At 38.3% G+C, this 23,836-nt stretch overlaps 1 protein-coding gene across 1 annotated transcript in view; it reads right to left on the bottom strand.

Annotated features, from left to right (window-relative positions):
- Positions 1 to 23,292, bottom strand: part of TMEM150A (transmembrane protein 150A) — a 649,158-nt gene extending 625,866 nt beyond the window's left edge. Inside the window, exon 1 of the mRNA XM_044084287.1 lies at positions 23,160 to 23,292. The gene's annotated coding sequence lies outside the window, so the exon portion shown is untranslated. The remainder of the gene's footprint in view (positions 1 to 23,159) is intronic.
- Between the last annotated feature and the right edge of the window lie 544 nt (positions 23,293 to 23,836).

The raw sequence follows: 23,836 nt of genomic DNA, 5'->3' as shown, positions 1-23,836 counted from the left end.
AGCAACACTTAACTTGATGTACTGTATATTTGCCATTGAGATGGGTGACAATAAGGCCTTCTACAACCACATCCAAAATAACGAAGCAGAACAAACAAAAATGCAGTGTGCCAGAATACAAAAACTTGTCACAGAGATCAAAATATTCAGAGAGTCATCTTACACCCAAAGACTACAGCAAGTCTTCCTTCTCTGTATCTGAACAGCCTACCTTAAGGAGACATATAACCGACACATAATTAAAAAAGGACTCCTTAACTGTCTGGCTGTCTGAAAACACATACCCCCCCCCCATAACATGAACACAAGAGGGGACATAACCTCTATAAAAATTCATATTGCACAGTACCATAAAATGTGGTAACTTTGTACCTTAAAAAAAAAACGTCCATGTCTATGGAAAAAAAAATCTCCTCAATTAAATCTCAGCCCATCAACTCATACCTTCAGGAAAGAACTACATGGCCACGTACAAACTCCAACATGTGATTAAAGACTTCAAATTCCTTGGTAGCCAATAGGCCATTCACTAAACCTATGAACAGCAACAGTAAATTGTAATGGCAAAGTTTCTTTGCTGACCAGTGAAGCTATGTTGCCCAAACAGTTTTTAACTGCTGCATTCTCCTACAGAAGGCCAGTGCTCATCTCCTGATGGGGTAGGTACAAACTTGAAATAGACTGACACTCCTACACAAGCAGCATCAGAATACAACAGCAGTTTTTGTTAATTTTGTTCGTTTAGGACAGGAAACCACTGAATGGAAATGGGCTTGTGGTATACAAACTATACAGCATGTTCATGTAAATCTGTAACAAAGTTATCTGAATGCAAGAGCACAATGTACAAGAAGAAAGACCAACATGTTATACAAATAGTAAATGCTGGTTGCTACTACAGTGCCCTGCCCTTTGAGATGTATTGTTATGGCGAGTCTATTAGAAAACTGTGTAATTTTACTTTAGTGAACAACACTATACCAATAAAACACTTTGGCCAAAATTGTACATACAAATTAATAGGCAGATTACTGGCTCCCCTATTGCACAGCTATAGTGATATCTGCCTACCCTTACAATTGGGTTCTAGCTTGTAATATTAAGTTAATCTACAGATAACAGTCCAACTGGACATCTGTAAATGTATGTTCACTAAAAACATTTGTAAAATATGCCCCAGTATTAAGTGAAGCACTTTAGGGCCTCCTTAAGTGATCCAATGTACTTAACCCATTTTAGACAAGTAAACCTTCCTTTCTTGAAGGAAATGAATTGTTCTATTGCACCATCCCTAAACATCTAAAAGGTGTACTACAATGTCCTTCAGCATTCTGGAGCCTGGATAAAACACTGCCAGTTGAATCGAAAGATTTCACTGGCAGCTGAGTGGTGTACCCATAATCTAGAGCAAAAACCACCTCTGGCACAAAAGTAGGATTCATTTTTAGCAACACCTTCTCTTTATGAAATATGGAGGTTTTACACACAAAAGCTAAAGCTCAGAGATTATACTCCCAAAGTGATTTTCATCAAGAAAAATGATTTCCATAATAAGGTACTTTTAGATCCACTGCATATGCTAGTTCAAAGACAAGTAAACATTAAACCAGGGTCTTAAATGCAAAAACAAGGTTAACTGAATAGTGAGCTCCGACTTGACGGAATACCGGGATACACAGAGCCATGCACTTTAAATGAAGAGCAGGTTTCATCACCTTCTGTTGTGCTGGTAGACAGAATAATGACACCAAACTACATAAAATGGGCCACTCCTTTTCAAAACTCCTATCTACAATTTGGCAGATCATCTCCTCAATTAAATCAACTTCTATTTTCAGCAAATTTCACTCTGACACTGAATTAAGAACACATATTCAAGCTCTCCCACTGCTAATTCCTTCCAGTATCACTTGACTATCCACATGGAGCTTAAACTAGGATAACTTCTTTATACTGACCGGATACTAGCACACCTTAACTTGACACAGACAAACCTCACTTCCTCTCTTTATTCATCTCCCATTTTCTATTATCTCTCGTATAATATCTGCTCTAGTTAGCATTCCATCAACTCATTCCAGCACTCCGTCCTTGTCAGTAAGGCCTCAACTTTTAATTTTGTGTTCATAGAAATGTGAAAAATCCTTACACAAAACAATGCCACTTCCATCTAAATATTTTGACTTAAGAATGATTTCTCTCTCCAAATTGATGTTTCTTTTCTTATTGTACTTTCTATACCTTAACATAACTTACTGATTTATTATGGCTATATAACCAGGCATTGTTCTGCCATTGTCTGTATCTATTGGTGTACAACAGCAAACTGAGCGTGAAAAATGGTCAAATGTGATCAGTTTTTACCACAGTTAAATATCATTAAAAGAAAACAAAAACTAATAAAACTACCTATAGCAAGACTTCAATGCACCGATTACTCCTTTTCTGTTCCTGGCCCAAGCAATATCTCCTTGTATAACAATTATGGCAAGGCTCGGGCTGAATGTAAATGCTCTCCTTAAGGACACATTACCTAGCACAGTCAGATCTCGCCCTAATCTTGCTATTTGCTCTCCTTCCCCTTGGTGCACAGTGTCCTCAACAACTACTTCAAAATCGTAAATATTATATACAGTTGCCCTCTGTGTAGTAATTTGCCCCTGCATTACCACACATTGTGTGTGTTTCACCTGCATTACTAAGAGATCTGTCCACTATGTGTGCCTAGTTATTTCTTTTTTGCCTGTCAGTTGTCATATCGATTGATTTTGGGGTGGGGGTACTTCACCATGTCTGCTTTACTACTACTATTGTTGCTGTTATACGTCTGAGCTGAGACTAAAACTGGTCCATTGGGATCAGTGCTCTACCCCAGTTAGCAAACATAAATCAACATGCTTTCTTTCTTTAAATTACAATCTATACCTCTGTACCAGTCTTGGCAGTTAATATTTTGCAATCTTTTACACCTCAAAATAGCCCGACTGGGGGGGGGGGGGTTGTCCCATAACAACTTTCTGCAATAGCGTATTATCGCAACCAGATATTTAATGGCAATAGCAGTTGTTTAACAATCCTGAAATATGGTCATTAATGTTGTAGAAATGGTGTACAATGTGTGTTCTTGTAGCACTACCATTTTTTTTTCATGTAGTGATAAGAACATTTAAAAAACCTAGTGCTCGTGTTTCGGTCTGTACTTTACTGACAGCATTTATGTTACTTCCAGTCCGCCTGCTGCACATTTCTTTCTTGTGGCAACAAATGCTGTCCAAGTACTGTCATTGCCACTACAAAGTAATAGAATGACGAATGCACATCATTACAGCATTAATGAAATAAATGGCTATTGTACTGCAGTATGTCTATCAGAACATGCCCCCTTCACAAACCAAGACACATCAGTACCACCAACTCTGTCATTTAAAAATGACCGCAGAATCAGCTGGCAACATCATCCACCCTCACAATTTCAAATCAACAATGCAATGCTTCTTTTCAAGATCACTTACAAGAATGGTTAAAAATAAACAAGTTTAGCTAAAACAATTTCTCACTATATAAACCACTCACGATTAAACCAAAACAAACCACAGGAACCAGAAAACTCCACACTCCTGAATAATGGATATAATTCCATTTATAATTTTTCTAGCAAAGAAAGCACAATAGCTAGATTTTACTGTGTCCCTAAGATACATAAAAATATGATACACACCCAAGGTCGACCCATAGTGTTGGCCAGTGGCTACTTTACACATAATTTGTGTTGTTTCTTACATGAATGTTTATTAAATAAGTGGTTAAATTGCCTTCATACATTAAAGATTAATTTGATTTATTAAAGAAATTGAAAAATATATGTTGGGATCAAGACATGTATTTTCTTGTACTAGACGTTACTAGTTTACACACAAGTATACAACATAATCTAGGTATGGAGGCATTAAGTTATTTTATGGGGGACAACCCTTGAAGTACAATATATAAAAGATTTGGTACATTTTTGCTTAGTGAACAATATTTTTTTGAATTTGATGGCATATTATACCAACAGTTACAAGGTACAGCTATAGGGCGGCTTTCGCCCCAATGTATGCAAATTTATTTATGGGCCTTGTGGAATTTAGTCTATATATATATATATATATATATATATATATATATATATATATATATATATATATATAAAGTGAACTGTATAGAAATTTTGTGATAGGATACTTTAGATTCATAGATGACCTTATATTTATTTGTAAAGGGGGAAGAAATTAAGTAGATACATTTATTAAAAATATGAATAATAATAGATTTCAAATAAAATATGATGGATTATAGGAAGGTACAAGGATAAATTACTTGGACTTGACCTTAGAAGGGTTATGTGATGGAAAAATAAAAACTCAAATTTACAGAAAGTTTCAGCACCCCAGTCACATGTGCCATGCGTCAAGCTGTCACCCAATACTCACTTTAACAACTATACCCTATGGGGAGATCCTTAGGATCAAGAGATTAAGTAGTGATATGCATGATGCTAAAAGAGAAGCTATAAAAGCAGTGGCCATGTTTAGAGACAGAGGCTATGCAGAAAAAACTGTGAAAGATAGTTAAAACAGAATATTTGGACACAAGAGAACAGATCCCAGAAATAAAAATCTTGACAACGAATGTATAGAAATAGAAAAGGGGTGGGATCTGGAATAAACAAAAATCTTTATATCCAAATATACTATATTTTCAAAAAAGTTACAAAAAGTGTTAGAAGATTTTTGGAATGTTACCAAAAGAGAAGTTTCTTCACTTTTAGAAATTCAACTTAAATTCTCATATCAAAGGGGCCGGAGTTAGAAGGATTTTCTAGTGCACAGCACCTATAGGAGACTTAAGGAAATTATAACAAATATAAAAATAGAAATAAGCACTATAGCATGTGGTAAATGTACAATATGCCAATATATAACAAAGACATTTGATCAAATGAATGGTAAAATATTTCAAACTAAAGAACACTACACTTGTAAAAGTGTAGGTGTAATTTATGCTATCAAGTGTGAATGTAGTAAGTTCTGTATTGGTGAAACAAAAAGAAGTTTAGGAGAATAAAATAACATGTGAGAGACATCAGAAATAATAAAATAATAAGCCCACTTGCAGAACATTGCAACAAAAAACATGGTGGAGAATGTATGAATTTACAAGTATCTGTTTTGGAACAAATTCTAGTTATACAAGTGAAAATAAAATACCTACTTAGGAAAAAAGAATCATTGATTTGGTTTTATATAAAAAGGAATGTTTTTCATACACAAAGTACTCTGAAAAGGCTGCCAAAGCGCAAGGAGACTGGTTTGCTACTATTTATTTTATTTCTTTTTGGACATTGCTTGAAAAAGTTTTCTGCTGCTATCCAGTATCTGGTGACTATCATTAAGCTGCTATTTTGCTGCTATTTGCTCAACTAAGTACTGTCAGTCAATTTCTCACTGTTTAACTTCTCTGAAGAATTCCTTCTACAAATTCAAAATAATCCAAACTATAGTATTATAGCAGCTATGATAACTGTAGCGTGCGTCCGTAATGCACCGGAAAACAGGAAGAGACTCCTTCTATTTCTAAAAGTAAAGTAATGTAAAGTTTTTTGGCAGTACTAAAGATTTATGAAATAAGCCAGAGAAATATGAACTAAATAAAGTAAATGTTCAGACTGCAGAAAATGCCACTGCTGGTTCTCTTACCAAAGGCAAAATAAAATACTGTGCCAACTGGAAATACAACCGCCTTTAATAAAAAATTATTTTATTGTTGTATTGTAAATCATTTTTTATTAAAGGCGGTTGTATTTCCAGCTGGCACACTATTTTATTTTGCCTTTGGTAAGAGAACCAACAGTGGCATTTTCTGCAGTCTGAACATTTACTTTATTTACTGCTAAATATTTACAAAAACAGTTTCAACGGTTTCAGGCACTCCTATCTGTGGTGGTATGCACATTTCGCAACCACAAAAATCTGGCTGCGATAATATGCAAGTACCCAATTTTCTTATCTGCATTTTTGCTCAGCACGGCAGGTTATGCCCCTATAATATGAAAAAGAAAAAAACAAACAAAAATACATGTCACTTCATGTCATTTGTATAATCTGCTTTCAATGGTAATGCCACAAAGCGCTAGTTTCTTAAATGGTCTCTGAAATGGTGCATTTCTTTTTTAGGGACTTACTCTTTCTGCCAAGTTTAAGCTACTACAGTCCTGGGGTACATTTAAAATATTCTTCCAGACAACACAACTAAACTACAGGTCTCTGATATACATTCAATGTATTAGTTTATTAACAAAGGCAATGGGCCAATCCATAATGCACCATTTCAGCCACAACCCAATTGGTCTTAGCAAGTTTTCACATCATCCTTTCCCCTACTGTCCTCCTCAGGTTTTGCCCATCTCCAGCAGCTCTACTCAGCTGTAGAATACAGACAGCGGACACTTCATAAAATCTGGTAAGGGAACCAGTCCCTACCCTCCACCCCTAAATCAGACCATTTTAGTATGCTACACTGTAACTTCTTCATGTACTTTTCTACAATTAAAACCCGGATAACAGCAACACTTCACACCAATAAAAAATGAAAGCCCTTACCAGTCTGTCATTTCCACTACAGCAAATCCATACTTTTCAAAAAAGTGCCACAGAACAGCATAAGTATGAACACTAATGACCAAGAAGACACCCCATGATGTAGTGCCACAGAACAGCATAAGTATGAACACTAATGACCAAGAAGACACCCCATGATGTAAAACTGAAAAAAAAACTGATTAACAGTAAAAACTACAGAAACAATATGGATATGCCCCTGGGATACACAGAATGAAACTAATTCCTTTAAGAAAAAATATGATGGGAAGATGGAAACTTCACAACCTGTGAAAAAAATAAAACAAAATGGAAAAAAAAATGTAGCTGGGTTACAGATTAGTCTCCAACTTAAGTGATACTAACTACATGCACAAAACAAAATGCTAAGATGAGGTTATTGCACTGTACGATGGAGATGTCCTTAATGACTCAACAGGCTAACAGTCCTCCTGTACATCACACAGAAAACCTACAACTACGCCTCAAAGCTCCAGTCCTGCTGTACTGCTAAGCTGCATAGTTTAATACATTCCACTGGTTCAAGAAGGAAGGCGACAGTCATCATATTGATCACTGCTGCAGTAGCCTTAGCTATATGGGTTAGATCCTGCCAAGGACAGAACAGCTGGACAGCTTCCAAATCTTCAGGACCCCTTCAAACTGTCAAGAAGAGGGAGCTGAGCTGTCTAAAAGTCAAGTTTTGGTGGGAAGCCCTTCAGTGCTTTTCGTCCACTGAAGAGGACTCTGAAGCTTGCAATGTTCGATGATCAGCTTCTGCTTTACTTAGCTACACGAGTTCCCTTTTGGGGGGACTTGCATTTTCTTATTTATTGATATTTTATTACTTTCCTCTTCAGGAAAGTTATTTTAAAGCTAGGAGTGTTGCGTTAAGGGATTGTCATGAGACTAACATACTTTTAAAAAAAGCACTTGTTGATTCTGTTAGTTTAAAACTAGCATTAAGATAACATATTTTCTAAAAGTGCCCATTTTTCTGTTGTGGGTCTGCCATAATGTTTGAAAATGCTCTTTACTGTTTTTTTTCTGTCAAAAAATAAAAGTAACTTTTGTGGACTGTTAGTTTTCCCCAAGACAGAGATACCATTTTCAGTTTGCCCATGGAACAGATTGTCAGTCCCACACTGCATCCTTCTTCCAGCCACAAAAAAGTTAAGCAAACGACCTTTGCTACCACTACAGGTTAAAAAAATTTGCCTCGGACCCAGGTGGGCGCGAGTGGTCTGAGGTACACCAAATGGACACAGATATTTTACCCTGGATCCCTCTGGTGAAGCACCTAAAGCTGCTATTGATCAGGGGTTAGGCACATCTTCTGTGGCTATTTGGGGCCCCCCTCCATGGGCAAGGGAGAGCCACTCTTGTCAGTCCTGGGATAAGGGACATCTCCCTGTTCTGTCAGAATACTGTGCCCAATCCCTGGTGAAGCAGCGCTGCCATTGCCAACATGGTTGGCACCATTTTTCCTGTAAAAAAAAAAAAACGTGTATGTACTCCTACTCAAATTTCTTTGAATAGTAATAGTTTACTGGGGTTGGCTCAGGGTTTGATTCAGGCTATTGATCCTTCTTGTAGAGTAGTTTCCAGTAAAAGAGAGAGGTTGGCCTCCATTACTGAAGAGATTCAAGATTTTGAATTTCAAAAGGAAGAAACAGGGATGGATTCAGGGTTTTGTTCTCAGATTACTGATTCAGACTCAAACTCAGACTAAGACCTCACTTTCTGACTCTCCCTGTGGGGCTTTCTCTGAGACTGTTACCACAATGTCAGTGTTTTCAATGGGAGAACACAGAGGTTTTCAGTCCTTCAGCAAATATTATGGACCACTACAGGAGTTTCTAAAGCCTACACCCATTCTTCCTGTCCTGTCTACTTTAGAGAATGTGTCTTACTGCCTGCAATTTTCCTGACAGTCAGACAGCTGTCCTAAAAAGGCAAACAAGATGTATAAAGTCCCTTTGTCTTTTAATTGTTTATACTTTAATCCCAGATCTGACCCAGCAGCTATAGCCTTAGTTGACTCCTCTGCTGCTAAGCACTTAGTTAATTCCAATCCTACTCTTTATAATAAGGATGGGAAAATTGATAATTATGGGGAAAAGGTATACACTTCTGCAACTTTGAATTTCAGAATTTTAAATTGTCAGGCTTATATGTAAAGTTTATTTTGGCATATTTTGAAAATATGAGGAATGTTTTAGCTATGGTTTCTTCTTGTGAAGAAAAAGTTGCTTTAAATAACTTGGTGTCTTCCATTGCACAGGTCACTACTCATTGTCTGCTGTGTATGACTGTTGACATTTCTTCCAGGGCTATGGCCAATGGAGTTGTTAAGACGGTTTGCTTGGCTGCATTCTCAGAATCTCCCAAATGATGTAAAAGAAAAAAATGAGCTTTAACATTTTTCTTTGGGTAGAGACTTAATGTTTGACTTCTCTGCTGCAGAGGTGATCAAAAAGTGTGATAAAAGGGCAAGCTGATCCAGGGAATCACCAAGATTTTTCAACCCTCCTCTTCCAAATTGTCCAAGGGAGTTTTTTTCTTCTTATCCAAGTTTGGCAAAAATCAGAACAAACAGTATCAACAGAATTAAGGTAAACATGTTTAAGAAGTGCCAAGGAGGTTCCAAAAAGTACTATCAAACCTCTCAAAACCAAGGACAATCCAACAGGTCAGAATGACTATTCAGGAAACCTTGTGACCTCCCCACCACTCCTTTTTCTCTTCCAGAATGTCTGAATCTCCATTTTTCTCTATGGCAACAGATTGTTTAAGACAAACAGATAGTAGTGGGAGAAATTTCCTTTCCAGGGGGTCATTCCTCATCCTGCAGATCAGACTCTTGTTTCTCCCTGTTCTTCATCATATGCTGTCCTGATCAGTGATAGAACCAGTTCCTTCCTCTCAGCTAGGGAAGGGGTTTTATCAAAGGATGTTCCTGGTCCCAAAAAAATCTTGGGAGACAGTTCTGTCTCTTTTCCCTCTACACCTGTTTGTGATTATGCCCAGATTCAAAATGTCACTTCACAACCCGTTGCCTCCTCTTCCTCCTTCAAACTTTACGGTAACACTCTACTTAAAGATGCTTATCAACACATTCCTATTCATCCAGACTTCAGGCATTTCTTACGGTTCTGTGTCTGCATCACATTACCAGTTATCTGCCTTATACTTTGGACTATCCACTGCACCAAGAGTATTCACAAAGTATCTAGCTCTACTTGTAGCTCACTGTAGGCTATCCACATTTTTCCATATTATTTAGACAACCTGCTTACCTTTGCTGAATATTTTCAAAATGTCAAGAATGTCTCCTTTGGGTGAGAGAGCTCTGGCACAAGCTCAGATTCCAAAGAACATTCAAAAGTCTTTACTGACTCCTTCATACAGGATTGTGTTACAGGGATGTCAACTAGACACCTCAGCTCAATGAGTTATTCTTCCAGGGGAAGAAAATCTTTCTTCAGATCTATTTCTAAGGTTTTCCATTTGGACTTTGGTCACCGCAAGGGAATACCTCAGGATTTTAGATGTCAAATCACCTGTGATTCTCACGATACACCTGGTAAGACTCCACACAAGATACAGTGGTATCTGAATCTCTTTGGTCCCAGCAAAAGCTCTTTACTTTTTCAGATGCCAGTACTGGGGTTTGTGAGAAGAGAAATTGCCTGGTGGACATGATCTTAAATCAATTTTTCCTTCTTCTCTCTCCCTGTTCCAAATCAGTCAGTCACCACAGATGCTTCAGATTTTGCCTGGGGAGCAGTTTCAGGAGAAATAGATGTGCTGGGGGTGTGGGACACCCATGACAAATGCAAGCAAATGAATATCAAGGAGATGCTTGCCATGATCAAAGCACTCAATTCTCTGGACCATCTTTGGTCCCTGGGACCTCAAGTGATTACAGACAATACCACAGTGAGTATGGACATCAACAAGCAAAAATTAACCAGGTTTTGCCCCCTTTACAGACTAGCCATGTTAGTTTGGGATATATGTTCACAGCACAATTTCACTCTACAGGAATGCTAAGCAAATCAGTACTGCTCGAGTAAACCCCCTTTACTACATACATTGTCGCCTGCCCATTTTCCAGGAGCTCAGCACAGCCTGCAGTCCTAGCCTGCATTCCAGAAGAGTTTTACTTGTATCCAGTGTCATCCAAGCAAAGTACCTTTGACTGCTAAATCTCAATCAAGTTATTTTGAGCGATTTCTACTGTCTCCTGCTTTTGTGTGCATTTCACGGAGTTTGTTTTAAATGCTCTTCCTCTCACTGTTACAAGTCTGTCTTGAAATTGCCTTCAGCACGGGATTTCCAGCTAGTTGTTTAAGTGGCTTGTGGTAGCACTGCACTTGTGGTTTCTTCTACTATGTTTTTATATTAGGAGGACTTCAACTTGTGGCAAAAATGGCAAGACATGTTTACCTGGTCTGAGCTGGGAAACGCACAAAAGGATTCAGTGTAGTAATTTTATTAGCCAGGGGGCTCATTAGTTAGTTTTCTATTTTTTTTGTTTGTGCCAAGATAATTTTGTGAGTGTGCATGTGTTGAAAGTGCCTTGTACAGTAGCAAACACCTTGAAAAACAGGTCATAAAACTGTACCCTGTAAAGCAGTAATACAGTGCAAATGCCTTGTGTGCCAACAAGCTAAGAGCAGCTAGCTGGGAGTCAGGTGGAAATACCTACAGACTTAGCTGAATTCAGTATTATGTAAACATATTAAGGTTAGTAAAATTTTTACTGTTTAGCATAATCTACTCCAATAAAGCACCCTTAATAGCCTTCTACCCCAATATACCATCCTCCTGTAAATCACAAATCAAAGAATTGGAGACTGGACAGTATGGATATGCAATTTCTTAACTTCTCTGTAGTCAGCTTGGTGGACATGAGCATCTTGACAGAATGTAACAGTTTTACTGACAAACGCTTAACCCGTAAAGCAGCAGACACAGTATGTGAGATGTATACTTACACAATGACACTAGAGGCTAAACTCTTACAATTTAAAGTGCACATCAGGTTGTCAAAATGATGGACACAACACTCACCTCACATTGTATACATATACAGAGTAGTGTATTCTGACACATTTGAAAGCAATCTTCCTAAACAACAAATATTGCCTAGATCGCCCATAGTGCCCTTTTTAGGCAATGATAAATTAACAAACTGACCAATACAGAAAAAATCAACTCAACTGAACCTCAAGCTGTTACTGCTCAATGACAGGAGCCTAAACAAAAACATTCCCACCAAGCTCTCCTCGCATTCCAGAATACAGACATCTGTGCAGTTACTGACACATGATTTAAAGTGGCAGACAGTACCCCAGCAGTGCAAGGTTTCAGTATTTTCCACATTTTTAAAACAGTAGCTGCACAGACAAAGGCTAAAGGAGGAGGTCTCATTACACATCAATAGCGAGCATACAGGATGACGCGCTGGAGTTCCCCCACATGAGGATCACTACAGACAAAATCCCATACCATATCTTAGCCAGCTATAGGTCACCCTCCATGTCCCAAGAAGATCACATTGCATACTTGGGCCTACTTGAGTCACTATTCAACACCCTACCACTGGAAGATTTTAATTACCCTTCTGACGTCCCTCCAGTGGGCCAATAATCATGGAATCTCAATCCTCACCACCAACACTGATGAGGGACATTTACTTGGAACAAAGATAGACAAACACAGTACTTACAGATGCAGCTCTCTGTACCAAGCATAATTTCTTTTAAGAGCACACAGAGGGAGCACACTCCAGTCCTGGGGGTGGGTTTCCCCTCTCTCTCCAGGCCCCAAATAAGACTCCCCACTGACACAGCTATAGAGTAAACTCCTTAGCCAGGTGTTCCAAGCCAAGTCCTCCACCACCCTCTCTGTGAAATCAGTACTCTGTGTCCCTGTTCGAAGTAGCTGACACACACACTCAGATTTGATTTTTCACACACACACACACACACACACACACACACACACACACACACACACACACACACACAAAAGGTTGGCACAGATTTACTAGCTCTACCATCTCTGCCCAAGCTACAAGGTAGAGACACTGCCACCAGAATACTCACAAAGCCAGCTACTCTAAGGCTCTTACCAGGGTACCCAATTATACTGGGTGAAATTAATACTAATGCCAGTGGTAGTGTTGACCAAACAGTAAGGCTTTCAGGAGGGCACAGTGTCGCCAAATAAATATAAATATTCTCAAAGGTTATAATATTCTCCAAAAGGTTAGCCACAATGAAAAGTTTAAACATATTTAATAAAAGAACATGCTTTCTACATGAACTGCAGAACGGACTGGCACCCCACCTAAGTACCATGTTCAATCATAGGCTCACCTCAGGCTTTGTGCCCACTGAATGGCGCACAGCAACGGTTATCCCACTCCACAAAGGGGGAGCCACCATGGACCCCGGGGAACTACCGCCCCATTAGCCTGACGAGCCTGGTCTGCAAGGCTATGGAGCGTATCATCATGGAACTTATAAACAATGACACTGGTAATCTCCAAACTCTGGACCCTACCCAGTTCGGGTTTGTAAAAGGCAGATCATGTCTCCTAAACCTGATAGACTTCTTTGAAGCGGTCACCAAAGCCATAGATAAGGGTAAGGTGGTTCACACACCCTAATTAGATCTTGCAAAGGCTTTTGACACCATCCCCCACTCTGGAATTATAGACAAACTCATTAAACTAGGTATAAATCCCTATGTCACAAGATGGGTTACCAACTGGCTCACTGACCGAACCCACACTGTGAAAGCAGCAGACTCTAAATCCAACTTCAGACCTGTGACAAGTGGAGTACCACAGGGTTCAGTCCTAGGTCCTCTCCTGTTTGGTATCTACTTCTCTGAAGTACAGGCTAACACAGAAGGTCTTTGGCCAACGAAGTTCGCAGATGACTGAAAACTAGGAGCCATAATCAAAACTCCTAACGATGGGACATCCTACAAAAGGGCCTCACTGAGACAGATGCCTGGTGTCAAAACCATGGACTCAAGCTCAATGCCAAAAAGTGTATTGTCATCCCCTTTGGTAAAAACTCTGTACCCATGAACTACCACATAGGCGGAGTCTACTTAACACCGAAAGTGTGATAAGAGACCTTGGAACACAGGTGGACAGTAGTCTCTCCTTTGATAATCACATTGCCACAGTAGTCAGGAAATCCTTCTACGTGGCACATCTCATCACAAAAGGTTTCCCATCCAGAAAAAAAGTGGTCATTGTTCCCCTCTACCCATCACTCATTAGACCCATTATAGAGTACAATGCCCCTTTTGGTATGTACCTCACAAGACATCTACACCAACTGGAAAGGCCACAGAAATACCTTGCAAAGAGGATTACCGGCCTCAAACAGATGCCCTACGCAGACAGTCTCAAAAAACTCCATAGAAATATAGACCACTTACTGATTTAAGAAAGCAATGTATTCAAAGTTAGTAAATGCAACTTCTATAGAAACACAGACTAACACAATAGTACACTAATTTTTTGGTTTCACTATACCAGTGGTTCTGCTCCAAAATTTACAGGTTTAGTTCAAGTTTGTTTTGATACTACCTTAGATTAACAGTGATTCAATCCCCCCACCCCCCGAGCAGCCAAGTGCTCTGAATTGTGCGGAACATTCCACACTTGTGATCAATTAAGCCCACTGTTCTGCACTGAGCAGCCATTGCTCCGCTTTGTGACATCTGACTGGCTCGTATAGCCAATTGGCATCGCAGTATACAAGCCAGTCAAGTAAGTTACATCTTCAAAAAAATGAGTGAACTTTTTTTTGTGCCTGACTATGCAGTTCTCCCTCCCTTTACATGATCAGTGCTGCCCTCCCTGCTGCCTATGTTTCACTCAGGAAAACCTGCGCTCTGCTGGCCAAGGGAACACCCTTTCTTTATTGCATGCTCAGATGTCTGGGGAGTAGTTTTATTGGCTGTGAGTGGGCATCTTGGACTAATGAGCGTAATCCCAACGTGATTAAGTTTTGCTTATAACAAGTGAATTCTTTCGACCCGCTTTCTTTTGTGACTGAAACATTTACCTCGCTAACATAAGTTAAATTAAACATTACAAATTATTATTTTGCCAGCATAAATCGAAATTGCCTAAAAGCAAATAAAATGGCTAAAACACTTGATTTTCTTTCTCAGATCAAATGCACATGGTCTCAGACTGTAAAGTACAAATATAAAGTAAAAGTATATTCAAGTTTATTTTTAAAAGTAGGGAAAGTTTCAGAATTTTAAATGCCGACACACTACAGCAGTATTAACATACTGTGCATACCCTAGAAAATATATAAAATGATGCTAGGTCAAATGCAACAAAAGGGACATTTAATAAAAGGCACACTATTGCTACAGAATTTCAACCTTATTGTACCCAATAACAAGAAATGATCACAGCCGCCATTGACTGTGGCAATAAAGCCTAGAATGTGAGCATTACTATAGCAATAACAGACGATGTTGGTGTGGTATATTCAAGATTTACCCACAGTTGGTGTGGTTTAATTATGAAGGCGAAGCCCGAGTAATTAAATAAAGCCAACTGTGGGCAAATTTCAATATACCACAACCACAGAGTCTGTTACTGCTACAATGACATTATCTTAAATAAATAAATACTTTTCTTAAATAATGTCTTTGTATAATGGCACATTACTGTTCTTCCGCGGCTGGTGGTATATTGCTGCCTTGTTTTGATGTACTGTGCATGCGTGTGGGACTTGTGCTCCAATGCATCAGAGCTGTGAAGAGGTAGCAACGGAGAAAGGAAGATCTCCACTGCTTCTTCTTTGTTATAATCAATAAATTAAAAAAAAAGACAGAAGAACCCAGGACTTTTTATGTTAGGGAGAGTCGGGACAGACAAAATAAAAGGATAATCAGATAAGTTTTGTCGAACATACCCGATTATCATTTTATTTCTGTCCCTGCCATTTCCTGAACATAAAATGTCTTCAGTTTTCTTTTTGTATTAAAAAAAAAAAAAAAAATACGAGATACACTAGGGACGTCCGGGCAACCGGACCTTTTCCCGTTGGTATATTCTTGGGATTTACAACGGGCATGCTGGTTGGGCTGGCCAATCAGCGTGCTCGTTTTTCAATGCTAAGGACCAGTCATTTTACAATAATATGCAAGTTACTCCTTTATCAAACACTTTACACTTTCATGTACCGTTGGTATATTCTTGGGATTTACAACGGGCATGCTGGTTGGGCTGGCCAATCAGCGTGCTCGTTTTTCAATGCTAAGGACCAGTCATTTTACAATAATATGCAAGTTACTCCTTTATCAAACACTTTACACTTTCATGTTTATGGCTGTCATTCCTAATTAAAGAGGCAATATTTTTAAAATTAAGCAAAACATCAACACACAAATCTTTTTCATACATTTTACATTTGTGATAAACCCCGTTTAGTTTCATTTAAGATCTGTCAAGGCTTCAAGGTCAGTATGACAAAATAATGGAAATGCAAAATTTACTTTAGAGTTTATATAACGTATGAGTTTCACTGAAAAATGACATCCTAGACAAAGTCAAAGACCCACATCAGGTTTGCCAAAGCCACATTTTATTGACGCAACAATTTGCAAGAATTAGAATTATATAATTTATTTCAAAAAAACGTGTATTAATTCACATTCTCTATTCTGGTCACTGTCTCAAGTTAATAACAATAAAATTTTAAGTGTTCCAGATTAATTCTGGATTTGTCCCTGATTAACTGAGAGCCAAAATGGTGACTTTTGCAGAAAAGGTGGTGAATTATGTTTAATAAATAATGACAAGTTATAAACTTTTTATTTCAGAAAGTGTGTATTAATTCACATTATACAATGACCCCCCCCATTAATATTCCAAAACGTGCACACTGATTGGTCAGTGTGCACGTTGTAAATCAGACATACTAATGGAAAAAGGTCCGGTCGCCCGGACTTTTTCCATTAGTACAAGTCTTTTTTTTTTTTTTACAGCAACGGAGAATGCAAGATCTCCGCTGCTTTTTAGAAACTGTCTCGCTATGTTAAAGGAGTTTAACATAGCGAGGCAGCTTTAAAAAAAGTAACGAAGATCTTCCTTTCTTCTTTGCTTTCTTTAAAGCTGTCTCACTACATTAAACTCCTTTAACATAGCGAGACACTTTGTAAAAAGCAACAGAGATCTTGCTTTCTCCATTGCTTCCACCCTTAGCTCTGATGTACTGTGTAAGCATACGCAGTACATCAGAACTGCAGCAGAATACCAGACAGCTGCGGAACGGCAGCAGGGAGGCATTGCCATTATTTAAGAAAAGTATTTTTTTTCTTAAATAATGTCATTGTATAATAGCAATAACCCACTTCTGGGTGTGGGTAATGCTGGATTTACCCACGGTTGTCTTTGGTCACGAGGGCAAAGCCCGAGTGGCCAAACAAACCACACCAACCGTGGGTAAATCCAGCATTACCCACACCCAGGCGTGGAGAATTGCTTAATTCTCCTATTCTGTCAATGCTCAGGGTAATGATAGTACAAGTGTCCCTGACTAATTATTTGAACCCAATTCTGCTCTGATTTGTCCTGGATCAATTAAAGGATTTAGTTGGGAGAAAATATGTGGAAGGGTTGGAAAAGCAGGTGCCGGGCAGCATTTTTTTTAGTTGCACTTGAATAATGTATGTAATTATTTGCTACCGAGTAGATTGCATTTTATCAATGGTTTCTGCTGACGTGTGTCCTACTGAATTTTAAAAATGTTCAGTAGGCAATAACTTAGTACTTCTGGCAGAAAGCCCACTTCAATCATGTCCCATCAAAAAAAGTAGCAAGCAGGCAGACCTGGAACAACCACCAGGAAGTGTGACGGCCAAACCTCACAATAAGGTACAACGTACTCAAGGTAAGCACCAAAAAATAACTCCGGGAATAAGGTCCAAAGGCAGCTGGGCTCCACAAGGTAATCCAAAGCTTTATTTTAACGCCACATATACAACCACGTTTTCGTCGACAATGCAACTTCAGCAGATAAAATTCTCATTACATACCCCTAAATTTATACACAGATAATTAGTTAATTATATAATTGTTTAGGTTAACAGCGCGTTCTTAAAGCTGTAGTTGAAAAATAAAATACTATAAATAACTGTTACTAAAACAAATGCTCACATTTACAATCAAGTAAATGCAACTAATGATAAATCGAATGAACTAGTCCCATAATACATAAATACACAACAAATAATTTCAATAAAAATATATATACAATATTTGTAAACTGTTGCAAAAAAGTCAATATATTATGTGGATAAAATTAAAAATGTGTGTATATATATATATATATATATATTGGTAAAAAACAATAAATAATAATATAACAAATAATCAACTACTAAAAAATATATACACATAGTTGAATTATATTGTCATAAATTTACTATTGAGTGCATAAACCAACCTATAAACAGATAAACAAACTTCCACCTTACAGTCTGTCTGCCTTAAGTTTCAAATAAGGCATGATGGAAATAGAATCGTTCAAACCTGGAGGTTTGTTAGATTCCAAGAGGATCTACCAGCACGTTTCTCTATGGGACAAGCGGGCTGCCCAATGTCTTCCCCTTGTACACCTAGGAACTGCTTCCAAAACAAAAAACATAAAAACTGCAGCTTCACATAAAATTGTATGCCTATAAAGTGCATTGGTATTCCATTGCTTCTGTACATCATAACAATGCTCATAAATACGTCTCCTGAGCTGCCTTTCAGTCTTGCCAACGTAAAACGCTTGGCAGCACTGGCAGACAGCCAGGTAGACTACTCCAAATGAGTTACAATTGTAAAAACAGTGGGACGAAATCCTCCTATTCCTACTCTCCAAATAAACGTGTTCCTGATTTATAACATGTTTACACTGAGAACATCGTCCACAACGAAATGTACCTTTCCTATGACTATTAGGGGGTCCATGATTAATATTTTGCTCCAGGACTCTCTTGATGTTAAAACCCCTCTTATATACAAATTTACAAGTTATACCTTTTAAATTACTCAAGTCTGTAAAATCCTGAAAGGAATTCAGTTCCTTTTGAATAATTTTCCTAATGTGTCCCACATCCTCACTATGTTCTGTAACAAACACTTGATCGATACCAAATGAAGTGGAATGACTATGGGTGGAGCCAATTTGATTGTTCATACAGATCTTCCCTAAGATAGGGCAAAATCTAGAACCCCTAGCTAACTTTACCTCTTCCCGGACCGTGTTGATCAAAGTAATAGGATATCCCGTCTAAAAAGAGGGAGCTCAACTTGTCGCCCTCAACCTGAAATTGAAGGTCATCCGATGTCATACGTGAAACTCTAACAAAGTGACCCTTAAGTATTGACCTTTTTTGAAATTTAGGGTGTGAACTATTATAATGCAATTAACTATTGGAAAAGGAAGGCTTCCTGTAAATACATGAACTAAAACCACAAGCTTCCTTGGAAAGTGTGACGTCCAAATAATTGACTTGATCTACTGACATATTGTATGTAAATTTCAAAAATGTAGTTGTAGAATGCAAATAAGATACAAACTCATCTATACAGTGACTGGGTCCTGTCCAAAAGATACAGATGTCATCCAAGAACCTAGAATAGTGAATCCAATATTTGGAAAATTCACTATGAAAAACGAACTTTCTCTCCCATACTGACAAGATTAAGTCAGCATAGGTGGGAGCACAATTTGCTCCCATGGATACACCTGATATCTGCTGAAAATATTCGCCACAAAAATATATATAATTGTTTCCCAAGACAAGCTCTAAAAGATGGAGAATCAAATGTACGTCATTGTTTGTAACCCCAGTACATTCCCAAAGAGCCTCTTCCATCCAAACCAGACCAATCTTGTGTGGGATCAGAGAAAACAGATCTACCACATCGATGGTAACAAACAAAAGGTTGGTCCTGTGTGGATCGTTAGTAATACTGCGTAAAAATTCCCAGGAATCTTTTAATAAATGTTCCTGTTTCCCCCATAACTGTTTCAATTTCCAATCCAGGAATTTTGAAATATTGTGAGTTTTAGACCCCTGGGCCGCCACGATTGGTCTAAGTGGGGGATCCTGTACGTTTTTATGTATCTTGGGCACACCGAAGATAATAGGTACTTTAGGATTAGGGTTGTCCAAATATGAAAAAAGGTCAATTTCTATAATTTCTTGATCTAAAAGATCTTTAATAGCCAGATCAATTTTTTTATATGAAATATGAACCTCATTTAAAGAAGCAGTTGTATATTTTGTAGTATCCTGTAACAAATTGTACATTTTAGCTTCATATAACATTTGATCCATGATGACTGTACCACCACCCTTGTCAGGTTCCATGACTCTGACCGAAGAGTTGTTACTCAATTCAGTCAAAAGGGTAGTTTCTTCCTGGTTAAGATTGGAAACATGTTTAACCTTGCCCAATTTACTACGTATCTTGTGCTCAATTCTATTTTCCAAATTCTTAATATGTGGGTGCAAAGGGGGGTTATACGTACTAGATTTCTTGAGCGATAAAACAGGGCCCATTGTAGTTGAACCAAATAAGTTCTGTAAGTTGAGTTTGCGTGTAAACAACTTGACATCTAAAATAGTGTTCACTAAGTTGCTACCTCTACCTCTGCTCGGAACAAATTTAAAACCTTTAGTAAACAAAGAAAACCAGGTCTCAGAAATAGCCACATCACTATAGTTGTATATATGATACCCATCCAGTGTGTACATATGATAATCACCAATACTGGTTACATCAATAGGACCAGAATTTACCAGTCCTGTTTCTTGTTCCTCCTCCACCCTCTTGATTGCACCGCACCCCCCTGCTGAGGGGGTTGGGGTCCTGGATAAGGATGGTTCACAGGCTGATTGTATGATTGATTGCGGAGGCGTTCTGATCTCCTGGGTAAAAAATCATTGGCCTCATCTGCAGAATGATAGGGTGGTGAACAAGGAGGGTGATCCTGAACAGGGGACTGAAGTTCATTGACAATAGGAACATCCCTGGGGGCATGCTGAAAAAGAGAAGAACCACCTCTAAACAAGGGTGGATTAGGATACTGCCTACCCTCCTGATATTCCTTGAGGTCCCTATTAAGTTTCCTGTATTTACGATTAAGTACAGTGTCACATTGTTTGTCAATTTGTTTCCTTAAATCATAATATTTTTGTTTTTCAACATCTATAGTAAACATCAAATCAGAAGTAACATTTTCATTAAACTTAAAAATATCCATTTGTAAAGCCTTGATTTCAGAATCATTTTTCTTAATAATAGCCTTCACTAAACCAAAGCCACATTCATCAAAGACTTTAAGCAAATCTAAGTGAAAATCACTGCCACTAATAACATTGTTCGGGTATTTGTGTACCCGTAAACCTTTAGGAACAATGTGCTTGTGAAGGCATTCATTTAAATATAAGTTGTCAAGTTCTAAAGTCTTATACCTGTATAAGGCATTTTCAAGTGACCGCATACTTTCAGAAAGATCTTCCTTTCTCCTTTGCTTTCTTTAAAGCTGTCTCACTACATTAAACTCCTTTAACATAGCGAGACACTTTGTAAAAAGCAACAGAGATCTTGCTTTCTCCATTGCTTCCACCCTTAGCTCTGATGTACTGTGTAAGCATACGCAGTACATCAGAACTGCAGCAGAATACCAGACAGCTGCGGAAGGGCAGCACGGAGGCATTGCCATTATTTAAGAAAAGTATTTTTTTTAAATAATTCATTGTATAATAGCAATAACCCACTTCTGGGTGTGGGTAATGCTGGATTTACCCACGGTTGTCTTTGGTCACGAGGGCGAAGCCCGAGTGGCCAAACAAACCACACCAACCGTGGGTAAATCCAGCATTACCCACACCCAGGCGTGGGTAATTGCTTAATTCTCCTATTCTGTCAATGCTCAGGGTAATGATAGTACAAGTGTCCCTGACTAATTATTTGAACCCAATTCTGCTCTGATTTGTCCTGGATCAATTAAAGGATTTAGTTGGGAGAAAATATGTGGAAGGGTTGGAAAAGCAGGTGCTGGGCAGCATTTTTTTTTAGTTGCACTTGAATAATGTATGTAATTATTTGCTACTGAGTAGATTGCATTTTATCAATGGTTTCTGCTGACGTGTGTCCTACTGAATTTTAAAAATGTTCAGTAGTCACTAACTTAGTAATTCTGGCAGAAAGCCCACTTCAATCATGTCCCATCAAAACTGTGCGTTAAACAGTGCGAAAATATGGTGTTTCACATTTTGACCATTTGTCTGTCACACATTGCTAGGGTTTATGTTCCACAATGGTCTCTTAGGATGAGACCTCTGCCCCCCCCCCCTTTTTTTTTTACAGTTATGCAACATTTAGTTGCCGATTCCCAGCTCATTACACTGCAGTAACATTTTATAATGGTGTGAGCTGTGCAGTATGCTTCATATTATGTATTTATAATAAAGTTTATATTGTTTAATTAAACATTAACAATACATGTATTTTTGCAAATATTATGTTGTACATATGATGTATATATCCTTGTAAACTGTATTACTGTTTAGGTACTCAGAATCACGGCTTGGCTGTTTTCTGTAATCTCTTGTCAAGTGCATTAACGGCATTTGTTTTTCTTTTAAACTAATAAATGCATTTCTTACTTGTTTATGCCACTGCCTAGATCGTGACTAAGAAGGGTCCATGTTTACTTAGTCGGTTAAAGTACAAATTAAAAGAGAGAGCTCTGGATAACCGAAATGGGAAAATGGCACGTGACAAAACAAACAATAACATTATAAATAAAAACACAAACTGCGATCGTACATCTGCACATACAGGACAACCAGGCAGTGGAGAAGCCCCGGGGATCTGCATAAGGCCACAAAATTTGAAGCCTTGTGGAGAAACCATTCATAATGCGGTTACTTAATATGCTAAAACCGTCTCGTAGATATAATTTCAACGATTAACAACAGTTTTCCCCAAACTTTGCATGTTAATTCCTGCAATAAAACAAACGGCACTATAGTCTTGATAATGCTTTCTCTGGTTGAATTTTTAAAGCTGGCATTCTTACGCTGATGACTACCACCAGCAGGCATTTACTTCGGGAAGATTAAAGGCAACATTCAATATCACCACTGCAGAACACGACAGTAACAGAAAATTTGTCAACTCCCACAATAATAATACAGCATTACAACCGCAACATTTACATACCAAAGCCAGAGCCAGCTCTCTAACCAGTAACAACAAACTCTAAAATACTCTAATCCCCTTATCTAACAGACTACAGGACTGGTCTGGATCACATGCTCCAACTCTCATTCCAATTCCCGTCTTTCCCAGCCTTAATACACTATCGCTAACTAGGACAACAGCCTCATCGAGGTCTGTCTGTGGCAGACAGACTTATACACATCAAACCTCGTTTTTAACATAGTACTTACCTGAGGCAATAAGTTTCCCTGCTTCCACCAGAGACCACCACATACCCCAAACCAATCACAAGCCCCTCCACTGATCTTACAATTGAGCAAGTCTAGGCGGTACTGTACCATTAGACCTCCTCCCCCCAACCTTTCCTCCCGTGTACGGACACGTGCAGCGTCATGTACCCTTCCGGGAATTATAGTAAGTCCCCCCAACAACATTCCTTTCAAACGGCGCAGATGACAAACTACAATTCCCAGTATGCAATGTGATGTTAGTCTTGTTTTCTGTAGAGGGAGAAAAAAAACGTAGGGTGATAGTCTGAGACGCTTTATGATGGCTAAGCTTATTGCTTTGGTTTTAAGCCATAGTTATATGTTTATTTTTCTATTATTTTTGTTTGGAGGGGGCTGAATTCTAAAGCACGTCTTTGTAGCATTTTTAATTGTTGTTTCCGTGTTTGGAATGACATTGGTTATTTCTTTGCTTTAATCCCACATTGGCTCCATAAAATAGTATTAAGTATTCCCGAGGAGGGTTGGCTTGACGCTGAAGAAATGTTATTCGCCAATGTTGGATGACAACAGTTTCACCTTAATGTAATTCAAGCTTTGTGTGATAACGTGTAATAAAATGGTTATAAAAATCGTGGAGAAATGAAAATGTCTTTTTTGTAAGAGTTTAAATATAGCAA

This window comes from Protopterus annectens, chromosome 9.part0 (assembly GCF_019279795.1).
Source record: "Protopterus annectens isolate FY-2018-M chromosome 9.part0, PAN1.0, whole genome shotgun sequence".
Lineage (NCBI taxonomy): Eukaryota > Metazoa > Chordata > Ceratodontiformes > Protopteridae > Protopterus > Protopterus annectens.
The sequence above is the reverse complement of the archived record's forward strand: the minus strand, read 5'-3'. Positions and strand labels throughout refer to the sequence as shown.